At 33.3% G+C, this 15,207-nt stretch overlaps 1 protein-coding gene and 1 pseudogene across 4 annotated transcripts in view; one reads left to right on the top strand and one right to left on the bottom strand.

Moving 5' to 3' along the window:
• Nucleotides 1–15,207, top strand: part of LOC132713057 (sodium/calcium exchanger 3-like) — a 128,862-nt gene continuing 113,655 nt past the window's right edge. For 3 of the 4 annotated variants that reach the window (XM_060695509.1, XM_060695512.1, XM_060695521.1), the window contains exon 1: nt 1–133. The gene's annotated coding sequence lies outside the window, so the exon portion shown is untranslated. Of the gene's footprint in view, nt 134–13,488; nt 13,636–15,207 lie in introns of those variants that run through there. The other variant, XM_060695505.1, reaches the window with a different exon arrangement.
• Nucleotides 2,383–5,058, bottom strand: LOC132713075 (uncharacterized; annotated as a pseudogene).

Genomic DNA, 15,207 nt, shown 5'->3' on the forward strand with positions numbered 1-15,207 from the left:
AACGCTATATTCGGAATATCTTTGTACCAACTCCCAAGTAATAATGGCGGATGTATTTAAAAAAATAGCAACAACAAAGAATTGAAAGAAAAAGTATTTCTGTTGCCAATATTTATGAAGATCTACGTACGGCGTAAGGTTTTGTACCGTTTTTTTAAAAGAATAAATCCTTTAAATGACCGAAACGGGTAGATACTTTATTTCTCTGAAGTAAAAATACAGTCAAACTTCCGAAGTTCCGTACTTCGAAAGTTCGTTCGCTCGAAGTACGTTCGAACTCTGTGCAAATTTGTTTGTTGAACTACTATCATGTATTTTATAATATTTTACGTAGGACATAGGCCTGAATGTTTTCCAGCTTTTAAACATTGGCCGAATAATAAAGGTAGGCATGGGTCTCCGTAGCTGGTAATGTAACGATTCGCCACATTAACGTTTCGTCACATAACGATTCGCCACAGAGTAATATCGATTCGCCACAGTTAAATAACGATTCGCCACATGTTGACAATACAAACTTTTTCACACCTGTATTAAAACTGTCTATGAAACCTTCTTTCCATTTTATGCCTTATTCTCATCGATTCGTGCCTTCCCATCTAATCGTGACCTAAATAAATGTCCAGTATAAATACTTCTGCAAGGACATACACCATCCGAAAACTACAGTGTCTATTCTAGGAATTGAAAAATAGGGGTGATTTTCCCCCCTCTATTTCAAAAAAGGGGGCGATTTTCAAAATCAAAGGGCGCCAATATAAACTGCCAACTGTTAAATCGTCATTGTTTACACCCCCATTAAGTTTACACTGAGGCGTTCAACCGATGAAAATAATTATTTAAAAAACGATAATATTAATTTAAGTCAGCAGAAGTTGTCCCCCCTGAATTTTTAAACGAAAACAAATTATTAAACAGAACTGCCGCATTGATTATAAAGGGATTGGCAATAAAAAATAATCGAACTATCCTTTCACGTCTAGATCGTAGCCAAGCTAGGAATTGCCTCCTTTTTCTTGATTATTTACTACACTAAAATGGCGCCCAACTGTCAGACCTAAGCACACTAGTTCCGGTCGATACGGAACATTCCGTTAATTTCCGTCAACTCACGTAACCAGTACCATACGGTACTAAATTATTATAATTAGCTTACAGCTAACCTCCCTTCGGTTTTCGGTGTAAATGTAAACAAAACAACCAAATATAATGCGGGATGGAATTTTACGGTTTTATTAACTTTTTTTATAGATGCGCGATTTTCACGCAAATGATTTTGAATTGTGCGCGATCTGTTAAATACTAGCGTGAATCGCGCAATCGCGCGTCCTAGAATAGACACTGAAACTACACAAGTTTTAATAGACACTCGATTTGACAATTCCATCCAATCAAAATGCATAATTGAACAGGTGTAAAATGTGCTTACCCTACAATCAGCTCATGTCATAATTACTTTAAAATATTCCATGTTGATGTTATAATTTATCAAACACACTAACCATTAAGCCAAAAAAAAATTCATTATGCTGTAAGAATTGACTTAGGACTTTGAGACATATATTTATCAGATCGGACTGAAAATAACCATGCGATGATTTAGTGGTGTGAGCACCTATATTTTGATGACGTCACAGGGTGAATCGAATTTCACGAATCGATGGGTAAGCGTCCAGCTGAGCAAGACAGTCATGGGTTGACATGCTCAGATGCTCTTATCTTTGAGCGGTTGTTTTTAGAAGTAATTTAAAGTTTTTGAACTTTTAGGTAATGAATTTATTTAACAAATGCTCTAATTGCACTGTATATATGTCTGATATTACTTGTGCAAGTGCAATTTTTCAAAATTAGAGTCACGAATCGACGAGAGAAAAGCATATATTTTATTCGTAAATTACATAAATTAACGCTGAAAATTATACTAAAAACGGCTTTTATTGAAAAAAAAACACATTAAAACAAACATATTTTATTACCAAAATTACATAACACAGTGATTTGTTAGTGATAAAATTTGGATTTATTTTATTAAATAAAAACACATTAAAACAAACATAGAGCGGGGGCACCTATTACCGAACAACTAAGCAGGAATTTAAAAAGTTTGGTAATACATGCATCAATCGTTAAACTTTAAAAGGCCAATATCATGAACAATGTTTAAACTTACGTGTGTTTGTGTTTGCTATATCATACGACGTCGAATAAAAGGGTTATGTATTGGTATATGTTGGTACTGATGTAAACTCTATTTACCGGAAAGGCATCTAATACCGAATGATACGGCATTTAAATACCGAAAACTTATCATTTTTTTTTTAAAAAAGAATCGCAAAATTCCATTGCAGACATGATATCAGGTGTTTATTACAATTTTACGTTCTAACAGTATTTGCACTCAAATGGAAGCAGATCATCAATACCTTCCTCAATCTGACGATTGGCACACGCGAAATGAAAACGACGATGGCAGTTTGAACATTGCAAATATTCGTCTTTATAGGAAATCTCACACTCATAACAATTTCCAACACCAACATCTATCGCATCATCAGAACTACTTCCATCCTCAACACTTTTCAAAAACCTTTCTCTCATTTCTCTCTTTCTTGCCTTTTTCTCCCGCTCTTCAATCTTTTTCATATTTCGCTTCTCTTCGCGCTCAATCTTTTTTCTTTCTTTCTCTTCCTCTCTTTCCTGACGCTTTTTTCCCTCTCTTCCTGACGCTGTTTCTTTGCCTGCTCAAATTCTTCTTTTGCTTTTATTTTTTTCTGAAGGATTTCACGGTACATAGCCCCGGTGACGGCTTTTGGCATTGATGGCTGACTAGGTCGCTTTCTACTACTTGATTGCTTACATTCAGGGAATTTCAGAAATTTGCTAAACGGCGAGAGAGTTGGTTGCTACTTTCTAAAGTTGAGGTACCTTTGCAGGAGTAACATCCGTCTTAGCAATAGTAGCGATCTCGGGGTTCTTGTCTAAAAAAAAAACCAAATTGTAATTGTACATACATTTAATAATGAACAAAATCTGCAAGAATTTCAAGACAAATATTATTTCAGTTATCAGTAATTGTTACTTGAACAATAACAGTCACATATGCCTTATATCTGTCATCATATTATTTTCAATCTTCATACAAATCTACATATATATAATATATTTGACATACGCTTACCTTTAGCATCTGAATAACTAACATCAGCTTCATGTTGTTTTGTGGGATTTGTTATCTGATCTGTAAAGATAATAATCGTTTTGAATGATTTCGTCTAATGTTTGTAAATAATATGTTTTTATTGTCTACAAATTATTTATTATTCAATGCTTTTAACAGTTAAATTTAATTACAAATTAAACTTTAAGAAATATAATCATATGTGTATTTATAAAGTTTATATCATTCCTGTGATAATTAAATGTGCAATATATCTTATTCTTCTGACATTTAAAGTCAGATTCATTTACAATATAATTATACGGTATTTATATATTATATGGTATGTTTAAAATGGTATGTCTGATATAACACTGAAATTTTACCAGTTTCCATGCTTGTCTGGTCATCAGTTAATGTATTTTTGGCATCATCAGCAGAAGCATCCTTACTGCTCGAAAGTTTGTCAGCTTCTTTCGGAATGTCTTTGGATTCTGATGAGCTGTTCTGACCAAAAAGCATACTTGGATCAAGTTTAACAGAAGTGAGAACAGCGTTTTGGTCCAATGGAAATAAACCTGCTTCCTGGAAGCCTTTAACAGCAACTTCTACAGTGACTGTCGTACTTTTCTCCCAGGCTTGCTTAAACACCCGGGCAAAGGTTTTCTTGGTAACGAATTCACCAATATGCTCACTCTGCCAGTCACGGACAGCCTGCCTCCACGTACGTTTCAATTGACTAAATAAGCGAAGGTCAAGGGGTTGCATGACATGGGACGCATGCTCTAACAGACAATATAGTTCTACCCCATTTTCAACACATATATCTGATGCTTGCATTGTCACATGAGTTTTATGCCCATCAATAAGTAGCAATACGGGTTTTTTGATACGACGTTCGTTAATTGCCGGAATGAAGACATTCAAAAGCCAGTTGCAAAATACCTCAGTGTCCATCCAGCCATTTTCGGACCTACCAATAGCTGCTTCTGGAAAACCCTCGAGTGGGTCGTAAGAAAAACGTTGTCCCGGAAATATAATCATTGGTGGAACATAGTGGGCAGTAGCGCTAACCGCAGCCATAACAGTCAATTGAGATTTATCACTATTACCAAAGTGATAAATCACTGGAGCCCCTTTGTAGCCAATGACTTTGATTCCCCTTCAAACACAACGAAAACCCCGACTCATCCGCGTTGTAAATTCTAGATGGATCAGAGAGAAGATCTTTGTCGCCAACTTCATCCTCTATGTATTTACGAAAGTCTTTAAACCATTTTTCAACTTTCTCAGGTGAAATAAGAGCCCGCTCCTTCCCAATTTGCAATGTGGTACGGAGACTTAATTCTGGGTGTCTGGTAAAAAAACCTTTCAGCCAGTTTTTTCCAGGTTTATTATCCTTAAATGGGTTTGGTCTCCCATCTTCATCAATTATCTTCTTTATGGTCAAAGCAAGCTCCTGGCGGGTCCGACCAAACCCAATTTTAGACATATGCACGGCCCACTTAGCCACTCTCTCTTCTTCTTCTTTAGACAGAACTGGCTTAACACCTACAGAATGGTTTTGATACTTGTTATGTACATGATCATGCAGAGTTGATTTAGGAATACCATATTCTTTAGAAGCACGGCTCATACTTATGGATTTGTTCCTTATTAAAGGTACAACTTTTTCAAATAATATTGATGTCATATTTCTGGCGTTTTCTTGCACCTACTTGACGACTCATTTCTTCTATTATTAAAAACCTGTAAAACAAAATATTTAATCTTTAATCTTTTAAATGAATAGATCTAGATCCTTTCTTAAAATATTTCATATTTTTATTTATATATTTATTCATTTATTTTTTAAGTTTCAATGCAGTCATTATTCTGTGCAATAGAAAATTTAATTGTTTGGTAATTGTTCTTCGTGGACACATGTGCACATTTTACCGAAACACCTTTGTAACTCTGTAAAGTTACAATAATTGTTAATCGCAAGTGCTTTCCCTTGTTTAGACACATGTTTACAGGTTAATAAATATGTCTAGGTTTCATTAAAATACGTAAATTCAAAGTCTTAACATTCTTATGAACTTGGCGCTCAAGTTTTACGGATTTGGTACGACATATCGGAAAAAAGACAGGTTTTATTGAAATGAATGTAAATTCAAATAAACGCGCGGTCAACACTTACCAGTGGTTTTGTTGACGAAAGGAAGGATGTGCCGTCATCTGTATGACATCACTTTGGTGCAGAAATCAAGTATCTCGTCAAATTAGCGGATATCATTTTTTGTTCGGTATTAAATGTACGTTCGGCATTAGATGCCCCGGCTCTACTTAATTAATTTTCTAAAATTACAAAACACATTGTAAAAAAATTAGTTAACATTTGTTTATAATATACAACCTGGAAAATTATACTAAATGCAGCTTGTATTGAATAAAAAACATGAAAACGAGCATATTTTATAACCAAAATTACAAAACACATTGTAAATCAGGGCCCTCGATAAACCAAATCTGCGGCCGAAATCCCCCACCAAAATAGTATGTTTTTTTTCCCCTAACAGAGGTAAAAATTCCCCCTCAAAACATATAAAGTGTTAAAGAAAAAAAATGAAAACTCATGTTGTTTTTGAAAATTAAAATCCTTCTATTTCACGGCTACTTTGTAAGGGTAATATTGTATACAGTACATGTCTACACTCAACACACCTAAATTTTATAAGAATTATAAATTCCTTTAATACTTAAATATAACACTTCTCTTGATATTGCATTTTTACTTGTTTTGGTCGTCAGACTAAACAAATAATGGTAGCGGCATTTCAGACCCTGATGTTCTTATTTGCAAATGCCAAAAGTAGTCCAAACTCCTCAAAGCAGTTACTTCCCTTCATATGTACAATTTAACGCTGAAAAATTAAGGGGAGATCACTGCGTAAAGATTGTCAAATGACAGGCATAACGAAAAAAAAATTCCCGATTGGTCAAAGATTTCTAATATCAGGGTTTTATTTCAGTATTTTGGGAACATGACCCCTACCCTTGAGATTGGGAATTTTAGCGCCATTTTGCCCAAAATTGGGGGGAAAAAAAACAACATTTTCAAGTTTCCTGAGGCAATAATATTCCTTTTCTAATAGGATTTAGTTCACAAAGGTAGGTTACTGTCAGATCCATTTAAGTACTCAGATAAAGAAGGGGGGCCTAAACCTGCTATAAAATCAAGCATTGGCTGGAAACTGTCTAGAGCCCAATGTTGTGAAACAATAAAGTACAATATTTTTATTAATGTACTAATATAAGCTCTATTTCTCTCAATATCATTTTCCCTCTTCATCATAGAACTTTCAGTTAGCATGTCTGCAATAGTTTTTTTCACTTTCTTATTAACCAAGACATACTTGGCGAGTGAATTCTTATGGCTCTTTCCATTTTAATGACTTTCTAATTTTCTGGTTGGATGATCTCCAAGACTTGTACCATTTATGAAGACGTTGTCATCTGTAGCTGAAAAAAGGTCGCAAAATTTGCAACAATACCCAACTTTTGCACCACTAAAATACAACCAGTCATACTTCAAATCGTATTTGTTGGAACTAAATAACCTTTGATCAGGGACAGGGACAACTGTTTCTGACTTAGACTCGTCGCTAGAACTTTTAAAACCCCGAGAAGGAACATCATCGTGGTAACTCACGGTCACCGTTGAAGGCAATTTCTCACTAGTACTTGCAGTTTCATTTGCCGTTACCGTTCTGAGAGAGTCGCTTGCTTAAACATTAAATCAATTTTTCTGTCTTTATCAGTTCTTTTTTAAAGTTTTTTTAAAGTGATATTTTGAATTGTGAGACATTTTGATCTACTTTCACTTTCAAAGGTCGTCGCTATCGTTAGACGCTCGATAAACTAATACTGAGAAATCAAGCGTCTACTTAACACATGGGTTGTTTAGATGCCGGCTATTTGTACAATTTTACGTTCCCTAAAGATCGATTTTTTTTTTTAAGTTTTCGATTGGGAATTTTTGTATCAAAATTGGGAAAAAAACATACTTTTTATCCCCCGCCAAAAAGCGGCGGGGAAATAGTAATAGTCTCCGTCCGTACAAACCAGAGCTACATTATGGGGTTTGGTCTATTGTTCTCATAACAATAGATGTCTTTGATGTCATTCATTCCGTTTCTCTTGTGGGGTTATTTTCTGCATTGTGGGGTTAAAAAGAACAAAAGAAATAACAAAAGAAAAACCCATAATGTAGCTCTGGTAAGAATGTCCGACCTTTCTTCCGTCCGACATTTTTGTCCGGAGCATATCTCAAAAAGTATTTGAGTTATCAACTTGAAACTTCATAGGTGTATAGACCTCATTGAGGAGGAGTGCAGTGCGCAAGAATGATAACTACCCTGTATAATTTTTGAGTTATTGCCCTTTGTTATTTTTCAAAATTAATTTTTGTCCAGAGCATAACTCAAAAAGCCTTTGAAAATCAACATGAAACTTCATAGGTGCATAGATCTCACTCAGGAGGTGTGCAGTGCACAAGAATAATAACTCTGCCTTTAATAATTTTTGATTTATTGCCCTTTGTTATTTTTCATCCTTAATTTTTCACCTGAGTGGAGCTAACTCAAAAAGTGTTTGAGATATCAACATGAAATGTCATAGGTGGATAGATCTTATTGAGGAGGAATGCTGTGGGCAAGAATGATAACTCTTCCCTATACAATTTTTGAGTTATTGTCCTTTGTTCTTTTTCATACTATTTTGTCCCGAGCTTATCTCAAAAAGTATTTGAGGTATCAACTTGAAACTTCATAGGTGGATGAATTTCATTAAGGAGGAGTGCAGTGCACAAGAATGATAACTCTACCCTGCATAATTTTTGAGTTATTGCCCTTTGTTATTTTTCAAAATTAATTTTTGTCCAGAGCATAACTCAAAAAGCCTTTGAGATATCAACATGAAACTTCATAGGTGCATAGATCTCACTCAGGAGGTGTGCAGTGCACAAGAATGATAACTCTATGTTTCATAATTTTTGAGTTATTGCCCTTTGTTATTTTTCATACCTAATTTTTCACCCGAGTGGAGCATAACTCAAGTGTTTGAGATGTCAACATGAAATGTCATAGGTGGATAGATCTTATTGAGGAGGAATGCTGTGCACAAGAATGATAACTCTTCCCTATACAATTTTTGAGTTATTGCCCTTTGTTCTTTTTCATACTATTTTGTCCGGAGCTTATCTCAAAAAGTATTTGAGGTATCAACTTGAAACTTCATAGCTGGATGGATCTCATTGAGGAGGAGTGCAGTGCACAAGAATGATAACTCTACCCTGCATAATTGTTTAGTAATTGCCCTTTGTTATTTTTCAAAATTAATTTTTGTCCAGAGCATAACTCAAAAGGCCTTTGAGATATCAACATGAAACTTCATAGGTGCATAGATCTAACTCGGGAGGTGTGCAGTGCACAAGAATGATAACTCTACGTTTTATACTTAATTTTTCACCCGAGTGGAGCATAATTCAAAAGTGTTTGAGATGTCAACATGAAATGTCATAGGTGGATAGATCTTATTCAGGAGGAATGCTGTGCACAAGAATGATAACTCTTCCCTATATAATTTTTGAGTTATTGCCCTTTGTTCTTTTTCATACTTTTTTGTCCGGAGCTTATCTCAAAAAGTATTTGAGGTATCAACTTGAAACTTCATAGCGTGGATAGATTTTACTGAGGAGGGGTGCAGCACACAAGAATGAATAAACCTTTTACCCTGCATTATTTTTTCAGTTATTGCCCTTTGTTTTTTTCAGCCATCAGTATTCACATAGGTTTTTCAAATCTGTAATCATTCAGCCATCAAGTTTCTTTAACCAAAGACCTCTTAAAAATTTGGAATTATTCTTGCTCTACTATATATACATTCTTCCAATGAGCAAACACATTCGGTGGGGGATGGCCATGTTGACATGGCTCTTGTTCAATCGGGAAAATGACCGAATAACAGCTATAAAATCGGCCAAAAAAACCCCTGAATATTGTGTTATTCCTATAGATTTGTTGAGGCTCACAGGGAAGAGTGGGCTTGCCCAACTGTGTTGCCTCATTAATTTAAAATTAAATAAAGTCGTTACTTACTATACTGTCCTAGGATGATAACTTGAGCCTTTGTTTACATAACAAAGACCAATAACAATGCAAAAAATAGGTTAGGCAAACAATGCCACAACCTATAAAATTGAAAATAAAATTACATGTTATCATATGTCTTGTTAGCGCAGTAGGTAGAGGAACCGTGTCAGTAATGTGTTTTACCCGTACAGGCAGAAGTTCGACTACTGGTAAGACACAATTTTTTTTTACCTCAAAACAGTCAATTGTTCAGAAAACAAGTTTGACCGGTTTTTTCATACACATACATGAATATGAGATCGAATATTTTATTACACTGCGATAAAAAAAATACAAAAAGAAAATAGAATGGAAATAAAAAAAATAAATATATACAATAAAATATATATTATAAGAAGAAAACAAAAAGAAAAACGAAAAATAAATAAATAATCATGATAAAAAAAAAAACAGAGTAAGAAGAAAAACCGTGGCCATAAAATGGCACTAAGTGGGGTTCGAACCTATGAGTACAAAACACTAAAAGTTACAATTTCTTCGATCTACCGGCAGAGCCATAACGGTATTACACAAACGATTCTGTAAGAATAATGCTATATAGTATATATAAGTGTTCACTATTACGATATATCGGATAATGACCACTGATAACCCCGTTTTTGGACTTTCCCATGTACCGTTAAGACGAAATTATCATCCTAGGACAGTATAACATACTTATATTCAGCTCCATGATTATTTACTTCAGTGTTAAACAACATGTTTACTGTGAACAAAATATATCAAAATTAATAAGGGTTACAAACTCTAATTAAGAATAATATTGTATTCTTCAGGCTGTTATCTTATAACTCCCCGTGGTCGAGGGGTTTACACGCTCGCATTAAAAGCGAGAGGTCCGGAGTTCAAATCCCAGTTCAGGCAATGTTGTTTTTTTTTTTTTTTTTTTTTTTTTTTAATTGATTTTAGCCAAAATAAACATTAGAATTTAAATAATAGTGTTGCAAATTCGTCTTAATAGCAAAATTTACATATGTTATAACACTGGAGAAACAGAATTTGTGTGGAGCACTTTACAAAACAAATTGGTTTATTCTCACAACTTCCACTTTTCTGAACATTCTGAGACCCCAAACAAATTAGCGCCTTCTGTGCTTTGGATTTTATGAATGAAAGCCCAAGTCTTAACCTTGTTATGATATGCTATGGTCCAATGCCCTGGCGTCATTCTATGGGACCCATAGGAAAAGGCGGGACTGCATTCCCCAAGGCGGCAAACCCCCAGGCCAAAAAACCCTTCGCCTTAAAATTTTCAAAAAGGAAAAAATTCCAGTTGCCCTTTAAAAACTCAATAAAATGTCTTTACTGTTTTTCTTCCATCCTAATATGCCTGGAGATAGCATTAAATTGTGTATTCTGACGTATTTAGCAACACACTGCTGGAAGCGGTTGGCCATACTGTAACGTTTTTACTTGGAATTTACACTTGGAAATCCACATCCCTAAAAATAGCCCATTGATTATACATGTACATTAAATTTTCGGGTAAATTAAAGCTGTGAAAGACCCTGATATAATTGCAGCAGGTGATAAAAAGCTAGCTAATTGATAATTAAGTTACCTCAAACGTATATATTTGTGTCTTATTTGCAATATCCCCTATACGTTTTGTTTGATTTACAATATTCCCTAAATGTTTTGTTTGATTTACAATTTCCCCTATATGTCTTGTTTGATTTGCAACATCCCCCATACGTTTTGTTTGATTTACAATTTCCCCTATATGTCTTGTTTGATTTACAATATCCCATATACGTTTGCCAGTCCATTACATGTTATCACCATTACATTTATGAAAGTAATTAATTACAAAGTTCTGTGTATTATGGCTATAACAATAATTATTCATCATTAAAACTGTTGTAAAATTGATAGAATTTGGATAATTTATTATGAATTAAAGAACTTTTCTTCTAAATTAATTGCATTTAAAAGTTAAGAGTCAGAAACTGTTGAACCTAAAAATAAATAAAAAATATTGTGTTGATGTAATGTTGTGTTGATGTGAATCAAATGCTTAAATAAACTTTATTGAGCACTAGTACTTCATTAAATATCATCATAGTGTTTTCAAATACACATTTGTTTATTTTCCATGCCATATACATGTATATTTTATATGCATGTACATATAAAGGTGTACATTATATTTTGTGAAATAAAATTAAAAAAAAATCCAATGATATAACTCGATTTGATGATCACTTCTCCTTAATTTTCAAAAAATTTTCTCCCTATTTTTTCTTTGAAGGAGGAAGTACTTCTCCCTAAATTTTCAGTCCATTAGGTAGTCCCTGGAGAGGTATGTGGGAGATGGTAGTTGTACCAAGTTTCAAACTTTAAAAGGTCTTGACTTGATTCTGCTATATTATACATGCTTTTTACACCCCTTACATTTTAAGTTTGATATTTTTAATGAAATGAAAAAAACATCCCATTTAAAACAAACAACATACATGTATTTATACACAAAGACAGTTAATTTTTACATCTTATTTATAATTATTTGTTTTCTAGATCCTGTGGCTTTATGAAGGGAAAAAAATAGCATGATAAATCAGAAAAGGGGGAAACCTGAAATCAAATTACAACAACTGAAAATGGAATTTACCCACATGTTATATGAAAAAAAAATTTCAATTCATTTAAAAACATGCCATGGAAAACATAGCAGAGGCTATCTATAGGGACAGATTCTGTCTTCTAGCTGATTTAAGTGAGATGCTGTTAAGTCATGGTTCTTGTAAGGAAAGAGCAGGGGAAAATATAAGCATTTTTAGGGGGATATATACCTATTTTGGCTAGGGAAAAACAGCCTTTTATTTGGCTGTAAAATAAGTGGAAAAAAAAATCACTGTAAGTATTTAAGTAACGAAAGCAATTATTCCCACATAGAAAAACTGTTTTTTACACTTTTACATGTACATTAAATGTCACTGAAAAAAAATCATGGTTGCATATAAATCAAGTTCATTCAACTGATATTACATACTGGATAAAAAATTTCCCTCATTTTAACGCTTTTAAAAAATTTATTTGGGGAAAAACTGAAAAAATTAAAAACCCCCTTTACCATTCTTTTTTTTAGGTTTTTTTGATTTTTTCCAATTAAGTCTTTTCAATTTTGTTATTTTTTTTTTGATTTATTAGAAAAAACCAAAATTTAATTTAAAGCCCCCCCCCAATAAAAGTTTTCCCCCCCCCCCAAAAATTTTTAAAAAAAAAACCCCCCCTTTTTTTTTTAAAAATTTATTTTTTCCAAACCCTTAAACCCTTTTTATTTTTAAAAAAAAATGGGCAAACAAAAATTTAAACCCTTTTTATTTTATTAAACCCCCTTGTTAAAAAAATTTTTCAAAATTTTTTTGGGAAAAAAGTGTTTAATAATAGCCCCTTTTTTAAAATTTTTTACCCCCGGGGGGGGGGTTTTTAAATTTTTAATAATTTGATTGGTGGGGGTTTTTTTTTGTCTTTTTGTTTCCCCCTTTTGGCCCCCTTGCCCCCTTTTCTTTTTTATGAGGGAAATTTCCCCCTTTTTTTTTTTTTCCCCCCCTTTTTTGAAAAAGGTTCAAAAAATTTTTTTTTTAAAAAAGTTAATTTTATAGTAATTTTAAAAAATTCTTTGTTTTTAAAATTAAAAAATTTTTTCCCCAAATAAGTTTTCAAAAATAAAAAGGGAGTTTTTTTTTTTAAAAAAAAAAAACCTGGGCCCTAAATTATTAAAAAAAAATGGATTTCCTTTTTAAAAAAAAAAAAGATTAATTTTTATAAGAATTTTTAAAATTTTTTTCTTTTTTTTAGTGAATGCCCCCCCTAAGGGATTTTGTTATTTTAAAAAAATTTTAAAAAATTTTTTAAAAACCTTTATGAAAAATTTTTCCCCCAAAAGTTTTTTTTTTCTTGGAAAAATTTTTAACCCCTGAGTGAAAATTAGTTTTTTTTGTTTAACAAAAAGTTTTAAAAATAAGCTTAAAAGTTTTTTTTATTTTCATTAAAAAAAAACTTTTAAAGTGTTTAAAACAGTAGCTTCATATTGTGTGTATATTTAAACCCACTGTGGAAAACTTGTCCTGTGTATCATAAATTTGTTAATCTGATTTCTATAGATGTTAAGTAAGTTATTGAAAGTATATAGATCAACAATGGTCTAAAAGGTTTAGAAGATTAAAACATTTGTTATGTTGTGACTACATGTATGGTAGACCTGATTGTAACTTGATTGACTTTTTAATATATGAAGAAGGATACTTGTGCTGTAAAATGGATTATGTGAATATCAGTTAGGTTTATCTTACTTTAGATAGCAACTTTTTATTCTATTTATTTAAATGCATCACTCAACTTTTTTTTCAGTATAATTGATACAGGGTCACAGTTAGTTTTCTTCAGTTTTCATATTCTTTTTCATTTTTCCATTCTTTGGCATAATTTTTGTTTCATATCAAATGCAATAAATTAGAATAAAAATATCTGTCATATAATGTGGTTCGGATTGGAAAATATGTTCCAAGTGTCCCCACCCATAGGGGGGTAACAAGGCATGACTAGGACCAAAATGTTGCAATGAAGCTAAATAAATATGATGTTGTAATACACCTGTCACACCAGATTTGTAGTCTTGCTGCATTCCCAAGGCAACATAAGATGCAGTAGAAATCCCATTGATGCTGTAGGGTTGAGTTGGGAACATGCTCATATTTGAACATGGACAAAAAAATCACTTAGGCAAGAACACACTAGGAATGCATTAGTGGCAGTAAGAACCATGTTAACACCCAAAGTACATACTAACATAAGGTACTCATTTGCTGCATAGTTGCTGTATAAATACACAAAAATTGTTTAACATGTAATTAGGGCATTTGCAGTGCATCTAGGAGGTTCATTATCAATTAATACGACCATGGTGTTATCAGGACGTGGTATAGTTGCTGTACAGTTGCCGTGTAAACTCCGTTTGAACGCAATAGTTGCCTGTAAGTCTTAGTCGTAGTGCACATCCTAAGAAGGCACTGAAGACTCGGTATGGTCACGTATAAATGCTGTAAAAAAAACGTCCCTAAGGAATGCCATATAAAAGCCATGTAAACAGTCAGTACAAATTAATGCCAAATATGTACTGGAAATGCACAACGCACAACAGGACACAGGAGTGGCAGCTAATGGAAATATGCAAAATTGCCAAATAATACATCAGGTTTCTTTGTACAACTTTGACATTTTACCGAAAAACACTGGTTTAGATCACAATATGAAAGCCATGATATTGTGACACTGTCATTAAGGGAGAATAGACAAAATTGGATAATTTGTAATAATCAATTAACAAATTTTCTTGATGTTTATTTTGAGTTATTGCAAGTATGTTTTTGAAACTGACCTCTGATATAATTCTAATCCCATTTGTCCAATTTATGTGATAATTCAAACTACTTGCCCCTCACTGCTGTGGGTTCGAATCCCGACAGGGACTTTTGATTCATTCATGTGAGGAAGCTATCCAGCTAGCTTACAGAAGGTCGGTGGTTCTACTCAGGTGCCCGTTTGTGTCTGAAATAATGCACGGAACTTCCTCCACCAGTAAAAGCTGGAACGTCGCGATATGACCTATACTGTGTCGATGTGACGTAAAACCCAATCAAACAAACAAATGTGATAATTATTCTTCTATAAAGCATGAGATACAAACTTATGGACAGATAACAATAAAAGGTATTTTTCTTCATATGTATTAATTCTCGAGAAATTGTATTCAATTTAAATTAGCACATTGAGGGCCTTTTTTTCAAAACATAATATGTGCTAGCATTTCAACAAATTTATGTGAACTTCCTGTCTGTTCATAATAAACCACTG

This window comes from Ruditapes philippinarum, unplaced genomic scaffold (assembly GCF_026571515.1).
Source record: "Ruditapes philippinarum isolate M1 unplaced genomic scaffold, ASM2657151v2 ctg100_1_1_1_1, whole genome shotgun sequence".
NCBI lineage: Eukaryota > Metazoa > Mollusca > Bivalvia > Venerida > Veneridae > Ruditapes > Ruditapes philippinarum.